Source organism: Staurois parvus, unplaced genomic scaffold (genome assembly GCF_062004578.1).
Source record: "Staurois parvus isolate SC_StPar_1 unplaced genomic scaffold, SC_StPar_1.0 ptg000448l, whole genome shotgun sequence".
Lineage (NCBI taxonomy): Eukaryota > Metazoa > Chordata > Amphibia > Anura > Ranidae > Staurois > Staurois parvus.
Genome location: NW_028318244.1, coordinates 3,614,739 through 3,631,086, shown reverse-complemented (window position 1 = coordinate 3,631,086; position 16,348 = coordinate 3,614,739). Strand labels below are relative to the sequence as shown.

Sequence of the window (16,348 nt, the reverse complement as noted above, 5' to 3'; positions counted from 1 at the left end):
TAAATAAAATAAGCCGCATCATTGGCGTTAATGGAATGAAGACAGCACCAGTTTGTTGGAGGTAGGGGAGTGTTACATGTATTAGCAGATTTAGATACACTAACAAATTGAATCCAAACTCCAGCTCACAATTCATAATCATTTACACCAGTATTTTTTAATTTTGGGAAACCCAAGCTTCTCAAGCTTCACTCCCTCTGTGATGTGAGTGTTGCCTTACCCTCTCCCCCCCCCTCCTTTGCTTTTGCTGTGCCTTATCTCTAGCCTTTTTTTTTTCCCATCTCTTCTAACATTCTGCTAAAACTTTGTGATTTGTATAGTACTGCTTGGACCTTGAAGAAGGGGACATTCCCCGAAAGCTTGTCCTCAAAATTGTAAGTTAGTGCAAATAAAAAAAGTATCACGGACAGTACTCAATTGTTTCTGTCGCAAATTCACTAATTCGGCTACAATCACCTCAAGCAACATGAATAAATAAAAGCTGATTATTTTAATCACCCGTCAGTAGAACTACAGGCATCCCTTTTTTTAATTTTGGATAGAGTAAGGGAGGGGTTATAACCTGTCAGAATTTTTTTTTTTCGCCATCTGTGCCTTTCCCTTCACTTCTTGTCCCATAGCCAAAGAGGAAGCGAGAAGAAAATCCCAGCAAATTAACAGGATTCCTTGGAGACTCTAGTGTCCCCATTGGAAGATTTCCCCCCTATTACTTTTCTGGGAACAACCCAAAATGTAGGATTTTCTTTTACTTTCAGTGATAATGGTAATCAGGACAAATAGAGAGGGCAAATCTCCCTAACGGAGACACAGACAGCAATAAAATCTGACAGGGGTTCTAATCCCTCTCCACTCTATCCATAACTAGAAAAAAAGGTTTGCCTCCAGTTATACTTTAAATGGTTTGCCTCATCCATGTACACTGCAACAATCTGCTGGAGAGCTTCCTGTTTACATTAAATATACTGTAGATTGATGTGTGTATAGAATATAAGCATACTATCCTGGTGTATTAATTCTGTGAATTAAACCTCCAGTGTCCCCTCTGAAAGGCAGACAACATCATCACCCAACAAGCTATCTAAACATGGCTCTGGACTTGCATTAGTACGGGTAGCACTGTTTATAAAGGTGTGTTGCCCATCCCCCATACCATGCCTCAGCAGCAGGTTGAAGTCTCTAAATTTGAAAAAAATGACTGTTATTTTCAGTTGAATCCACTGAGATTTGAAAATTACAGTTCCACAGCTAAAGGTGGGGGATGGAAACCGCCTAACAACCCCCCCCCCCCCCCCACCAGCCCTACCCCAAGACAAACTGCTGTAAATTAACATTTGGTTGATTTATTGATTTCAACAATTTCTCCTATTAAAACAGCCTGATTTTACACCACTCTGCGGGCTTCATTCACAAAGCTAACACACTAAGATACAAATGTTATTTTATATATAAAATATTACAGTCATTTTCAATGTAGTCAAGTTTAAATATTACATGTGAGCACAATTAATATATGTATTCAGGGGTTTGTGAATTAATCCCATTAGTATTCCTGATAATTACAGAGCATAACCCCTTATGTAACATATTACCGGGCTCCTTAGGCCAGAGATCTTTGTTCAAAACAAGATCTAAAAATAGCAACCAATCAGCTGTGCTCACTATGGTCATGTGACCTCTGTGGTCATGGACCTCTGTGTGATGTCACAGTGTAGCAGGCAGACACTTTCTGTCTTCCGTAGTGAGCAGTACTGTACTAGACTGCTAAAGGCGTTTTCTTCAAATATCTTGTTTATATTTGCACTAATGTGCTCCAATTTAAACATTTCTCATCAAATGACCACCATTGAATCTCAGCGAGAAAGTAAGAAACTTTTTCTACATTTTTTCCCATATTTTGAACAAAAACATGTTTTTCTCATTCACCTCTACCTACAAGTACTGTGCACACACATTCATAACACAGGCAGTGACAAAGTCAGCTCCTCTCCCTATTCTTTTCTATTGAGAGATGAATCTTGGCAGCCATCCAGCCCTCTAATAGAAACACAGCAGGTGCTGCCCCCTAATGGGAACACAAGGCAGGTGCTGTAACATCTTTGTTGTTTGGTAATAATGACTTCACATTATATACAGCTAGAGGGGTTAGGGTGGGCTTGTTTTAAAGCTCCCTTACTGCTTGTTAAATTATAGGAATACTTTAATGTCCATAGTCTGGGCACAGATGCTCTTTAGGCTTACATGTATTTATTGTTTGTCATTGACGCCATATACTTGTTTTACGTTGTGTACATACAGCCGGATAATATGTGACAGATCTGCATATGTAGCAGAATGGTATATAGTGTAGAATTGGTTCTCAACATTATAACTTTATTATGCCTAGTGTGGACAGGCTTTGGATTAAACTGTTACCTGAGCAATTTTAAAGTCAGAAGGGATATATCTTACATGGTAGGTGAATATCCCCTCATTTTTTTTAAGTGGGCCCTTTAAGGACCAATCTAAGGTTAATGAATGGTGAAAAAGAAATAGGAAGAGGAGGACGGGGTCTCAGGTTTGGGAAGGTTGTGGTAATGTTCCCAAGCCACTGCTCTGTGTGTCCATTCACACACAGAGCTGCAGTTTGGCCCTGCCCCCTCTCTCACCTCATTGGCTGACTGGCTGTGATCGACAGCAGTGAGAGCCAGTGGCTCCTGCTTGCTGTCTTAGCCAATGAGGAGGCAGAGACCTTGGACAATGAGGCTGTCTTGCACATTGCTGGATTGCGATAGGGCTCAGGTAAGTATTTGGGGGGGGGGGGGGGAGCTGGGGGGCACTGCTGCACACAGAAGGTTTTTTACCTTCATGCATAGAATGCATGAAGGTGACAAACCTTGAGCCTTTACAACCACTTCAAGTCAGCCTTTTTTTAATGTGCTGCCAAAGAGGCTCAATTTCTGTTTATTTCCATGTGGCTGAAGACAAGCCAGCTAGGGTCACAATAATGACAGTGCTTTGGGACAAACTATTTGGTGTCTAATGCCCAGAAAGTCACAGTATACAGTATATATTCACAATTTTGTTTTCTTAGTTTTAGACAAAGTGAGGAAAGGTTAGAACACAATTAAAACCATTTTCTTTTATTTTACAGGTTTTACAACTATGGAGAATGAGGTTATGTCATCCCTTGTAGAAATACGCTCAATTGTTGGGAGCAACCACGCTGGAAAGCTTTCCAAGAAGTTGCTCCGAAGCAAAAGATTATCAGTTAGTTCCAGTCTAAAGGATTCCCATTCCTTGGACTCCTCCTTGGATATCCTTTCTCCCCAAGAGGTATTGATAAATTACCTAGAAGGTGAAGTTTCCACTAAAATGAATGCCATCCAAACACTAAAAGAGGAGTTGAATACCTTGGACAAGAAAATATCAATTCTTGTGAATGGGAAACGGACACTAGAAAGCCTTGTGTCCCGATTTCCAAAACTAAAGCTGGACAACAGAATGGACATTGAAGATGCGATGTCCATTGACAGACAACGCATGCTTGAACTGAGCAGGAAGACACAGAGGTTGGAACCCTATCAGCACCTCTTCTATCATCTACAGACCCAACCAAAGTACCTGTCCAAGCTCATATGTCAGATGTCAGTACATGAGTATACCATTCTTGAAGAAAGGCTTCTTCCCGGACTCTACAATCATGCCTCAACTCCAAGAGAGGAATATCATTTTGTCAAGTTTTTGGGAAATGCTATTCAGTATGAGGTCGAGAAAAAATGTACTCATATCAAGGATATAGTGGAAGGAAAATTAATGGGCATTGAGACTGCCTTCAGCTTTTACAGGCAGGCTGCAAAATGTAATGTCCTCCACAACAAGCTCACTGAAGTGATAGATGGGATATTTCACTTACATCACAGATTATTGGAAATACCTTCTCTCACTACTAACATGGCAGACCTAGTCTTAAATGCAATATTCTCAGATGTGCACAGTATACCTTATGGAATAAGGTATGTGACAAGAGTCCTAAGACAAGCCCTGCATAAAAAGTTCCCCCAGGCAAGTGCAGATGAAGTCTTTGAGACTCTTAGCCTTTTCATGTACCAGTATTTCCAGCCAGCTATAGCAGCTCCAGATGACTTTGGAATACTGAAATTTAAAATGTCAACAGAATCAGGGCAAAAAGAGAACTTCTTGATCGTGGCTGTGCTTGTCGGCCACACCTTAATTAATAGCCATTTCCCCAAGGAAAATGCTGGAGCTTCAATCAAGAATGACTATATAATCAAAAACCATCCACGTTTCAGGAGCATGTTTGAGGAGGTTTTTAATGTTCCAGAACCAGAGGAAGAATTTGGCTTCAATGAATATTCTGACATGATTTCCCTAAAGAATCCAGTGATAGAGCTTCATGCAATGGACATTGTAAGCACACATAAGCTGCTTTCAAAATATGAAAAAGTGGTCATCCCAAACCAACAAGACAGTCTTTATCAAATTTTCAAGGATCTTGGACCAGTTCCTAAGGTTAAAGATCTTCTTTTTTATGAGAATGCAGCTGCTGCTAACAGAGGTGGAGACTTGACAGCAACTAAAGTCTGCCTCTCCTTAGGCAGCAAATATATTCCACAAAAAGAGAAAAATTTGACAAACCCAAAGGCTTTACAGGATGCTGGGCTTTCAAAAGCAATGGACTCCCAAGATATCCTGAACAATACTGACATGGATGTCACAAAGGAAAATGAATTTCAGCTGCAGCAACAAGCTGAAATAACGAAGCTCAGCCAAGCAGTGGATGCCCTTAACGTCAGCTTCAAATATTACCAGGACAAGGTAAACCAATATCAAAGGTTCTGGAACAGTTGCCTAGAAAACCTAGTGGGCCAAATGTCATCCAATATTGACATGAACAAAAAGATGCAGAAGGAGACGGAGAAGCAAGATGACATTAAGATTTTGGGGCTGAAGGAAGAGAGGAAAGAAAAGGAGAATAAGCAAACTAGGAAGAAGAGGACCTGGCTTCATAAATTGTTCAGCCCTAAGTCACCCACTAGCATCAAAAAGGTCAAATATACTGCAGAAAAACTGCACTACAAAGGTGTCATTGTTGACACAACATGTAAGGAGACCAAAGAGCTGGAGAGAAAACTGCTGACAATAGAATTTGAAGATGACCACCAAATTAAAGTCAGCATCGGCAAAAAGTTTGTTCTCCTTCCCATTGCTGACATCCTAAACCTCCATTACAGCAGAACACCAATCATGGAGTTATTCTGCTATCGGGTTGATGTCAGCATGTTGTTGTTTTTAGTGTACAGCAAGCTTTATGTCAGAACAACACATAACGCACTGTATCAAGAAATAACACCATAGGTTGTTGATTCAGGGAGCATTCGATGGCCCTAGGGCGGGTTCAGCAAGACGCTGATTGCAATCTACCACTCGACTGCGGGCAGGCGACAGATAGATCGTTATCTCTGCCCTGCTTCCCCCAGCCGCTGCTGCTCTCATGTTCACTGCAGAGCGGAGAGCGAGCATAGTGATGGATGGAGGGCGGAGCTCCCTCAGTAACCTTTCGAATTAACCAGCAGGTGATTGGTTGCTAGGCGGGCCTAGAGAGAGAGAGGGGGAGAGAGAGAAAGAGAGGGAAGAGAGAGAGGAGAGAGAGATATTGAGGGGGGAGAGAGAGGGAAGAGAAGAGAGGGGGGAGATCTCGGGCTGGACACCGGACTGAGGCACTTCGGGCTGGACACCGGACTGAGGCACTTCGGGCTGGACACCGGACTGAGGCACTTCGGGCTGGACACCGGACTGAGGCACTTCGGGCTGGACACCGGACTGAGGCACTTCGGGCTGGACACCGGACTGAGGCACTTCGGGCTGGACACCGGACTGAGGCACTTCGGGCTGGACACCGGACTGAGGCACTTCGGGCTGGACACCGGACTGAGGCACTTCGGGCTGGACACCGGACTGAGGCACTTCGGGCTGGACACCGGACTGAGGCTCTTCGGGCTGGACACCGGACTGAGGCTCTTCGGGCTGGACACCGGACTGAGGCTCTTCGGGCTGGACACCGGACTGAGGCTCTTCGGGCTGGACACCGGACTGAGGCTCTTCGGGCTGGACACCGGACTGAGGCTCTTCGGGCTGGACACCGGACTGAGGCTCTTCGGGCTGGACACCGGACTGAGGCTCTTCGGGCTGGACACCGGACTGAGGCTCTTCGGGCTGGACACCGGACTGAGGCACTTCGGGCTGGACACCGGACTGAGGCACTTCGGGCTGGACACCGGACTGAGGCACTTCGGGCTGGACACCGGACTGAGGCACTTCGGGCTGGACACCGGACTGAGGCACTTCGGGCTGGACACCGGACTGAGGCACTTCGGGCTGGACACCGGACTGAGGCACTTCGGGCTGGACACCGGACTGAGGCACTTCGGGCTGGACACCGGACTGAGGCACTTCGGGCTGGACACCGGACTGAGGCACTTCGGGCTGGACACCGGACTGAGGCACTTCGGGCTGGACACCGGACTGAGGCACTTCGGGCTGGACACCGGACTGAGGCACTTCGGGCTGGACACCGGACTGAGGCACTTCGGGCTGGACACCGGACTGAGGCACTTCGGGCTGGACACCGGACTGAGGCACTTCGGGCTGGACACCGGACTGAGGCACTTCGGGCTGGACACCGGACTGAGGCACTTCGGGCTGGACACCGGACTGAGGCACTTCGGGCTGGACACCGGACTGAGGCACTTCGGGCTGGACACCGGACTGAGGCACTTCGGGCTGGACACCGGACTGAGGCACTTCGGGCTGGACACCGGACTGAGGCACTTCGGGCTGGACACCGGACTGAGGCATTTCGGGCTGGACACCGGACTGAGGCACTTCGGGCTGGACACCGGACTGAGGCACTTCGGGCTGGACACCGGACTGAGGCACTTCGGGCTGGACACCGGACTGAGGCACTTCGGGCTGGACACCGGACTGAGGCACTTCGGGCTGGACACCGGACTGAGGCACTTCGGGCTGGACACCGGACTGAGGCACTTCGGGCTGGACACCGGACTGAGGCACTTCGGGCTGGACACCGGACTGAGGCACTTCGGGCTGGACACCGGACTGAGGCACTTCGGGCTGGACACCGGACTGAGGCACTTCGGGCTGGACACCGGACTGAGGCACTTCGGGCTGGACACCGGACTGAGGCTCTTCGGGCTGGACACCGGACTGAGGCTCTTCGGGCTGGACACCGGACTGAGGCACTTCGGGCTGGACACCGGACTGAGGCACTTCGGGCTGGACACCGGACTGAGGCACTTCGGGCTGGACACCGGACTGAGGCACTTCGGGCTGGACACCGGACTGAGGCACTTCGGGCTGGACACCGGACTCAGGCACTTCGGGCTGGACACCGGACTCAGGCACTTCGGGCTGGACACCGGACTGAGGAATGATATTGCAAGCCGACTGAGGCTAGGTGTAACAAATCTGTCCATGTCTGCAGTACTGGTTGAACAAAACTCAGCTTACACATAGCCTGTCTGATCAAAGACTGCACTGCGTTTATGCAATCCATGAGCACATGTGATGGACAAGCTGCATAGTGCTCATGGAAACAATCTGGATCATCCTCCAACCACCATACCAGTGATTCCACTTGATCCACACTAAATGGGGGAAAAAAGTCATTCCTGCTTTCAGGGGTACAGGACCGAGCCAACTCAACACAAACCTGGATCAATGGCTGCACCTCAGAAAACTCTGTGCCCTGATCAACTAGACAATGAGCGATCCTTATACACTCTAGCAGTTGATCCCGGGTATACTCCTTCAGAGTCTGATAAGCATATTCTCTGTCATCAAACACTAGCAGAGATAAATACACAACCTCATCAAGATCCATCCTTCCCAGCAACAAGCCAAGATGGCTTCCCTGTGCAGCCACTTCTGGTCAGGATGGCCTTGTTGTAATGTCAGGGATGCGGGTGTGACCAGAAGTGTGTGGACTGACACAGGGAAACGCAGGTTTCAGATATAGTAAATAATATAATTTATTGAGACTAACAATACAAAACGCAGTGCAAAACTAAACATAACACAGTGCAAACAAACTGAACCAAACCTCCAACAGATAACAAACATACGATACAATAGTCAGGCAGGCCGGGTCATAGCAAATGGGCAAACGGAGTACCAGGAGCAGGCGGGAGAGTGGTCAGGACTAGCCGAGGTCAGTACGGGCAGAGTTCAGGCAGCGTCAGGACAGGCAGAAACAGGATCAGGAAACCAGGGCCAAGCAAACAGTACAACAAGGCACAGACTGCAGGTCTGGCCATCACTTAAATACACCACCTGCAATCAACCCCAGGTGATGGCTAATTGCCGAAGTGAGCCTCTGGTTGTTGAGAGCACCCGCTGGCCAGCCCTGGTACTGCAGCCCACAAGGCAGGTGAGTCCCACCACTATTGGCTAGTCAATTCCTGACATATGTGCTGTGTGGGGAAGAGGAGATCTCTTAAAGTGGAGTTCCACTCAAAAGTGGAAGCTTCACTTATTTGCCTCCTCCTTCCCCCTCCACTGCCATATTTGGCACCATTTGGAGGGGAGGGAGGAGCGGATACCTGTTTGTGACAGGTACCCGCTCCCACTTCCGGCTCAGTTTGCCACAGGGAAGTGAGCCGGAAGTTCGGCCCCCTCCTCCCTCTTAGTCTCCTGGCAACTTTCACAGATCCCAGAAGACTGCCAGAGCAATTAGTATGTGACTTGCGCATGCGCAGTGGGCACCAGGCTGTGAAGCTGTCATAGTTTGGTGCCCACAGTTGAGATGCTGGCGCCATGGAGGACAGAAGGAGAGAAGGGACTGCGTGTGTGAGAACATGGCTGGACTCTGGGACAGGTAAGGGTGTGTTTATTAAAAGTCAGCAGCTGCAGTTTTTGTAGGCTGCTGACTTTTAATAATCACAAAAATGTCTGGAACTCCGCTTTAAGGGCTCTGCCAACAGGGACACAGTCCTCAACTCTCACTGTCTTCCGCCATGCTGACTCCTGTACCCTGCCGGTACCGATCACTCACTGTGTTTATTTAGAGAAACCTGCCTTCATGGTGGGTCACAGTGGGACTTTAATTCCGCTTTAACAAGCCATGCTACCTAATGTCATTGACCATATTTGGTCAATGACTTCACTCGGAGATACCCGCTGGATTGTTTACTACATGAAACAAGCCAGCGGGAGGGGAAGTCACTCATTTAGTGGCAGTAGTGATACCACCACCAACTGATACAAAGTTTGGCTACAGAAATAAGAAATAACACCATAGGTTGTCGATCCAGGGAGCATCCGATCGTCTTAGGACAGGGTTCGGCAAGCTGACGATTGTAATCTACCGACAGCTGGCTTGTGAACACGGCTCTGCTTCTCCCCAGCCTCAGCCACTCTCTTGTCCACTACAGAGCGGAGAGTGGGAGGCAGCATAGTGCTGGATGGAGGTCAGAGTTCCTTAGTTAACCTTTCGAATTAAGCAACAGGTGATTGGTTGCTAGGTGGTACCACCACTAACTGATGCAAATTTTGGCTACAGCAGCTGCTGGAGGATCGGGTAGGCAAACAGGCGAAATCTGGCCATTTAGCTTTTCTATGTAGCAAACCTTGAACAACTAGAGTTCAAGTGCAATTCTCTGTCGACCCAAACTCAAAGCTTATCCCTAGTATGGAGTAGGAATGAGCTTGAGGTTTGGATCCATGTTGAGTTAGACCCAAACACTAGCTGGTTCAAGTTCTCCAAACTGAATGGCCACATTTGCCCAGCTCAATGACCCAAACATCAGCCTGCTGCAGCCAGACGTCATTTACTTAGTAATAGTATCACTACCAAAATGGATCCCCCGTCATTAGTTTCTAGGTAGATAGCTACCTCCACAATTAAAAACTAAGCTTCTGGAGCCTGCAGTCACTGAATCACGGGTGCAATATTAGGCTGCATTCAGACTTGACTGTTTTGTAGCTTGAATCCCCAAAAAAGCTCAAACTTAAAAAATCAATTGCTCTCTATGGTGCCTGTTCACAGTTGATCGAGCAAACAGGCACCATAGTGAACAATCGATTTTTTAAGTTTGGAGCTTCGAGCTTTAACCCCTTTGCGCCGGTGCCTCCCGTCCCTTTAAGGGTTTCAGAAGCCGGGAGGCAAGGCGGGTTTAAGGTCATGTGACCGCTGTGACACGCCGTCACATGATCGGGAAAGGTCCCAATTGAAAGAGGAGACCGGGACCTTTCCCTGAGTACTGGACATGTGTGCTGGGAGCTCGCAGGGCACGCGCTCTCAGCACATATGTTCTTTTTTAATAGAACGCAAATGTGCGGGCGCTCGGCGTCTACAAAACAGGTTAAGCTACAAAACACTGAAGTGTGAATGCAGCCTCAGGCTCCTGCACACAATACCTGCAGGTCTGTGCTTACTATAAGGTTAGTCACCAAAGAAATGTCTCTATGAGTATGACACTCCTCCTATACCAACATTATTGCGCCAATATAACAGAGAGTGGATATAATTAATAGGTGCTGCTATTAATAAAAAACTGTAAATAATAATAAGTTGTGATAAACAAAATAACCACAAATAATAGCGCAATCCTAAATTGAATCAATAAATTAATTTGCACAAATATATATAACCACCACCAAATATGTGCAAATTAATAGTGCAATAACATAGATAAGGGATCTCAATATAGTCCATTCAAAAAAGTCCATATATCAATGATCCTCAATCAATGAAGTACTGAGATCCTCCTTCATCAAATGTGATATTCAGTGCTCAGAACACCCCATCAAAATGCACACTCACCATGTGCTAGTAATTAACCAGCATATTAGTATATATTCACCAAACATACTCCAAAAGAAGATCCTCATGTGTTGGTAATCAATCAGCATATCAATATATATCCGGTATTCCACCAAACTCCAAAGGAAGATCCTCTCATATCCAAATTAGCACATGTGGGTAAAGAAAGAACTCGCCAGTGTAATATTATCCAACAAATTTATTGTAAAAAAAAACCCTTAAAATCACACTCACAATAAGTAAGAAAAAAGCATTTGATACATCAGGGCACAGAGCCCTGTATCCAGTGTCTCACCAGCCTGCATGCACTCAAAATGGTGGTAGTACGATCACGTGATCCGGACACGTGCGTCGGAGTGCGTGGTGACGTCACCGCTAGCCACACCCTCTGTGCTTATACCAGTGTTTCTCAACTCCAGTCCTCATGGACCCCCAACAGGTCATGTTTTCAGGATTTCCCTCAGATGAAACAGCTGTGGTAATTACTGAGGCAGTGAAACTGATCAAATCACCTGTGCAAAATAATGGAAATCCTGAAAACATGACCTGTTGGGGGTCCATGAGGACTGGAGATGAGAAACACTGGCTTATACCAACGTACGGGCGTTCAGTTGCAGAGCTGTAGGCAGTGTGAATGGACTATGAGCGAACTGATCAGCATGCTCGCAGTCTTTTGAAACCACAAGTCGAACTGCCTTTGTGGATCATTAATTCACATATCTATGCCCACTGCACAGCCACACCATTTAAAAAATTTGGCAGCAGGTACACAGAGAAGAACCCACAGCTGCTGTCACAGAGAAAGGGGCTCTGGTACAGGGTCAATAGGTGCATGCAGGGGTGGACTGACAACTCATGGGGACCCCGGGCAATAAGGGATCATGGGGACCCTGTGTCCTTGCCCAAATTCAAAAAAGCCTATGAAAAAGGTACCAGGGGCATCTCATGGGGCCCCCTACTGACCCCGGGCCCTCGGGCAGTGCCCAAGTTTCCAAATGTTCAGTCCGCCCCTGGGTGCATGTTACGTGTTACACCCATGTTTAGGGTGTAAAATGTAACATGCTACTAAAGGTGAATTTAGCCTTTAAAACCATTGACACTGTGTGGCCCCCACTGCCTGCGGTTTTTCTTTTTTTCAAATTATAAACAAGCTGGCCAGCAAAATATTTGGTGAATGACTTCAGCCAATATCACTGACTGGTCTGGACATCCCAGTAGGAGGGGATTGTTGGCGCAGGTCGTCACGTTTATATTGGCGAGTCGTCGTTCATTGCGATTGATATTGGATCTACTTCGCTGGACAACGTAACTGATGCTGGATTTACACCGTGGGACATATTCATTGACCATCGGTGTGCGATGTCGTGTTTGTGTTGGCGAGTCGGCCGGGCATTGCTCATTGTGACTGACACTAGATTTAAATTAAATCGCTGGACAGTGTAATTGATGATGGATTTACACTGTGGGGCATGTTTTTTAATGGCAGAGTGAATAGTTGTGCTTCTATCAGAGGGTAGTAGGGTGTTGTTCATTGTGATTACATCGCTGGATGATGGTGATGAATTAACACTGTGGGACTTTTTTTCTTTTCATACATTGTCAACAGTGTTGGTGTGTTTATTTACAGTGTATTTTCGGTGGGAATGAGTAACCAGACAAGATATCTGGGGACCTGCTTATCCTTATGGCGCCTTTCACATGAGCAGACTAATCAGGCCTGGTTGTCTGTATTTCAAGTGGATCCGATTGGACGATCCATTGCTCTTTATTGAGCGGTGGGTGTAAGCGGACATGTGTCCGTTTACACCCTCCTGCATCCGGTTCGATCCTACCCACTAAAAAGAGACGGATGGGGATCCATTCCCCATCTGTCTGACGGATTGGATCAGATGACGGGTGGAAATGGACAGGTGGTCCGTTTACATCCAACAGCCCATAGAGGACAGCAGGCTGTGTTCATGTCTGCTCTGCATAAGCGGAGCGGACATGGATCTGTCACCTGCTTCCTCAGCGGGGATCAGCGGACAGATCCCCTCGCTGAGAGAGCAGATGCGCTGATGGGTTCCACCAAGTGTGAAAGGGGCCTAAGAGGAATTCCAGGTTCTGATAACTACAGTATGAGCCTCCTGCGCTACTAGATGAACAATGCTACCGAATTGGGAGGGCTGCTAGCACCCATCCATATATCAAATGGATACTAGAGTAGACAAATATATATATATATATATATTGGTGCAGCGCTTAACCTAAATGTTACCTACTAATAAATAAATACAATAATCATTATTTTTATGTGACTATTAGTGTACACTGAATAATAGTCCCTTATCGTGAAGTGAACTGATCCACTCAGGGAGCTAAAGTGAAAACAAAGAAGTGACTAAACATGGTACCATAACAAAAAACAGTGAAAACAAAAAGTCCAAATGGGACTGTACTGATGTGAATAAAAAACAAATAGTATACAAAGAATCCCTGAAATTGGGACCAATAGCTCACAAAATAGTGATCACAATGGCTCAATAATGCCCAATAAGGAAAAGAACCAAGTGACAATAAGTGAATCCCTAAATGAGGGATCAAATTCCACAAAAGTGACAAGTGCTGTGTTATAACATCAAGAGAAAAAAAATATACCAAAATTATATGAACATATAAAAATAATGTTATGAAAAACATCAACACCACTTAAATTTAAATAATATTATGCAATAAGTCCAAAAGAAAAATAAAAAAGAATATACAAAAAAAGTATATAAAATATATTAAAAAATTCAAAGTTGCGTGAAGTGGATGTGCATAAGAACCAATGGGAAATAATCCATAAGCGGCTGAATTGCCCCCTCACCTCCTTGAAGCGACCCAAACGGGCCAAAACGCTTGATATCCCCTTCACTGCTATGCGTAATAAGCAGCAGGGTCACCTCCAGAGATGTTTAAATGAGATACAGCCAACTCACATTAAGATTAAGAAGGTAGAGATAGAAGACATCTTCCATAGTGGAAATCAGTTTAATATACTTTTAAGAACATATATAGCCAATTGCCCACTCAATTTGCATTAAAATAGAACAAGCTGTAAAACCACATGCTATGGGTGTACTTGCATGGGTTTTTAGGTGTAGCAAGATGGCATCCACGCCAAAAATACGTCACCACGTTCCTACGCGTTATGTCCCGTTATCACGAGACTTCCTCAGGGTAACGTCATTGGTGACATGCGGCTTTATATAGGGAAACTGGATGTCAATCACAGTTCAGAGGCGGACCTGCCTTTTGCTCCTACCTCTCAGGAAATCTCCTGCAGCCATTACCAGGGAAAATGTAATATTATTGATGATACTTATATTTCTACGCTTTTATTTATGTAACTGATCAATATATATTAAACCGGAGCATGTGAAATAACACTTTTAAACTGTAGGTAACCCTACGGTGGCCATTTTATTGGGGTCCTGTATAGAAGATAATCTATGAGATGCTCCTACCTCTCAGGAACCTCCAATAGCTATACAAATCGGGGGACTATTAATATCTGAAACCTACACTTTTATTAAATCTAAAAATATAAGTTAAAACAGGGCATGTATATCTGCACTAATGCAGTTCTAAACCTTTATTAACAGCAATCAAAAGTTGAACAACGTAATATAAATGCATATATGGAATGTACTAAAAATATATAAGGAAGTGATGACTATTTAATATGGCGATCTATACCTATTTAAAATCATTTTTGTTGATATCTATAAAAACTAATGCCATAAATACTACATAGGATAAAAAACTATACATTTTACAGAAGAAAAGAGAAAAAACTGCTAATTACTATTTAATCTTATTGTTGTATATGGCCCCAACCTAATGTCACAAAAAGATATATGATACGCTAAAAAGTGCGTTTTGGAGTGACTATTTATGGTGTATCAATGCGTTATAAAGTGCGTTTTGGGATGTCACCTAAAAAGAATGATTATTGTATTCATTTATTAGTAGGTAACATTTAGGTTGAGCGCTGCACCAGGTTTTGATAAGTCCACTCCCTAAAGACTCCCCCCCCCCCCCCCCCCACATCCACCAGGCTAGGGATGTGGTGATGAGGCCCTTGTCCCTATGAAGCAGGCAAGATACCCTTACCAAGTTGAGGGCACGTGGCGTGGCCTGGCATGGTTCAGGAAGTAGGGGGGTGCATGCTTCCTGCTTCTCTATTTCCTGACCAGTCAAGCTGAATGGCTAGATAAGGATTTGGTATAGATTTTGGAGGGACCCCATGCAACCATAAAGAATTACATTTATCAGCAATTCTTTTTTTCTGCATGTCACTTTTGCTGGACTACATCTTACAAGTGTGCCGCTTCATGGGCAGATTTACAGTATTCCCCAACATGTTATCTGAAGATATTTACCTGTGAGACAGGTAAGTCCAGATTTATTATTTTAATTGGCATTTTAGTCTTACCATGGTGATTCCAGAATTTATTTGTACAACAAACACAATTCTCATTTGTACAGTATAGTACATGACACAGGATCTATAGTTTTAACCCTGTTATGCTGCCACCTTCAGGAGATGGGATGCTAAAACAAGAAAGCAGTAAGGATGGCGCAGAATAACTCCTCCAGCTCTTAGCATGCCTCAGTTTTTCGCTATTATCCTTAAAAGGAACTTTGCCCTAAAAAAAAAAAAAATACTGTAGCTGCTGACTTTTAATAAACATAACAGGGATCCAGCGCTGTCCTCACCAAGGCCAGTTCTTTGCCGGTCTTAGGGTTCTGCGGCATGGCCATCTTGGATGTGGGAAGCCGGCGCTGACTTTCTGGTGCTTTACAGCTGGCTTCCCACTGTCCATGCACAAGTAGTGTTGCACTTTCCCAATAGGTACCCACTCAAAAAAAAAAAAAAAAAAAAAAAATATATATATATATATATATATCATCCATGGAGTCTGCCAGGTTTGTCATTGTAACTTTCATGTGGGGGACTTTCCAGGCCTTGTAGCCTTTTTTTCTAAGTATTGCCATGCCTTGGACCTGTCTACTGTATCAAGGGTCTTCTCAATGCACACTTACTTATTACTAGTAAACAAGGATTCTTGCTTTCCATATATTGCAATACATATTCAAGCTGGCCAAATGCATCAAAGTGATCCCTCTTTAGCCATCTGCTACTCTACTGTGCAAAATGCCAACAGGTCAGTCAACATCCATCAGACTGTGCAGATCCTATTGAGATCCGGGATGATCCTCAAATTCTAGAAATAGAACTCAGAGCTGGATCCTTTCATTGCTCTGAATATCTGAGCCTGATTCTAATCCTTGTCCTGTGCAAAGTTTTTCCTTCCCCTAGAAATGCTCCAAACTTTTCACTCCCATGTTCAGACTCTGAAGTCTAGGACCAACCGACCCTGATTTTGCATGAGCGTTAAGGATTTAATGGGGTCCTTCTTGGGGAAGTCCCATATCCCCATCTTCACACCAGACTGTTGCTGCTTACCATTCTGCAGCATG

At 45.2% G+C, this 16,348-nt stretch overlaps 1 long non-coding RNA gene and 1 pseudogene across 1 annotated transcript in view; one reads left to right on the top strand and one right to left on the bottom strand.

Annotated features, from left to right (window-relative positions):
• Positions 1-16,348, bottom strand: part of LOC149453553 (uncharacterized) — a 119,620-nt gene that overhangs the window by 26,487 nt on the left and 76,785 nt on the right. The window lies entirely within an intron of this gene.
• Positions 3,352-5,093, top strand: LOC149453556 (ras GTPase-activating-like protein IQGAP2; annotated as a pseudogene).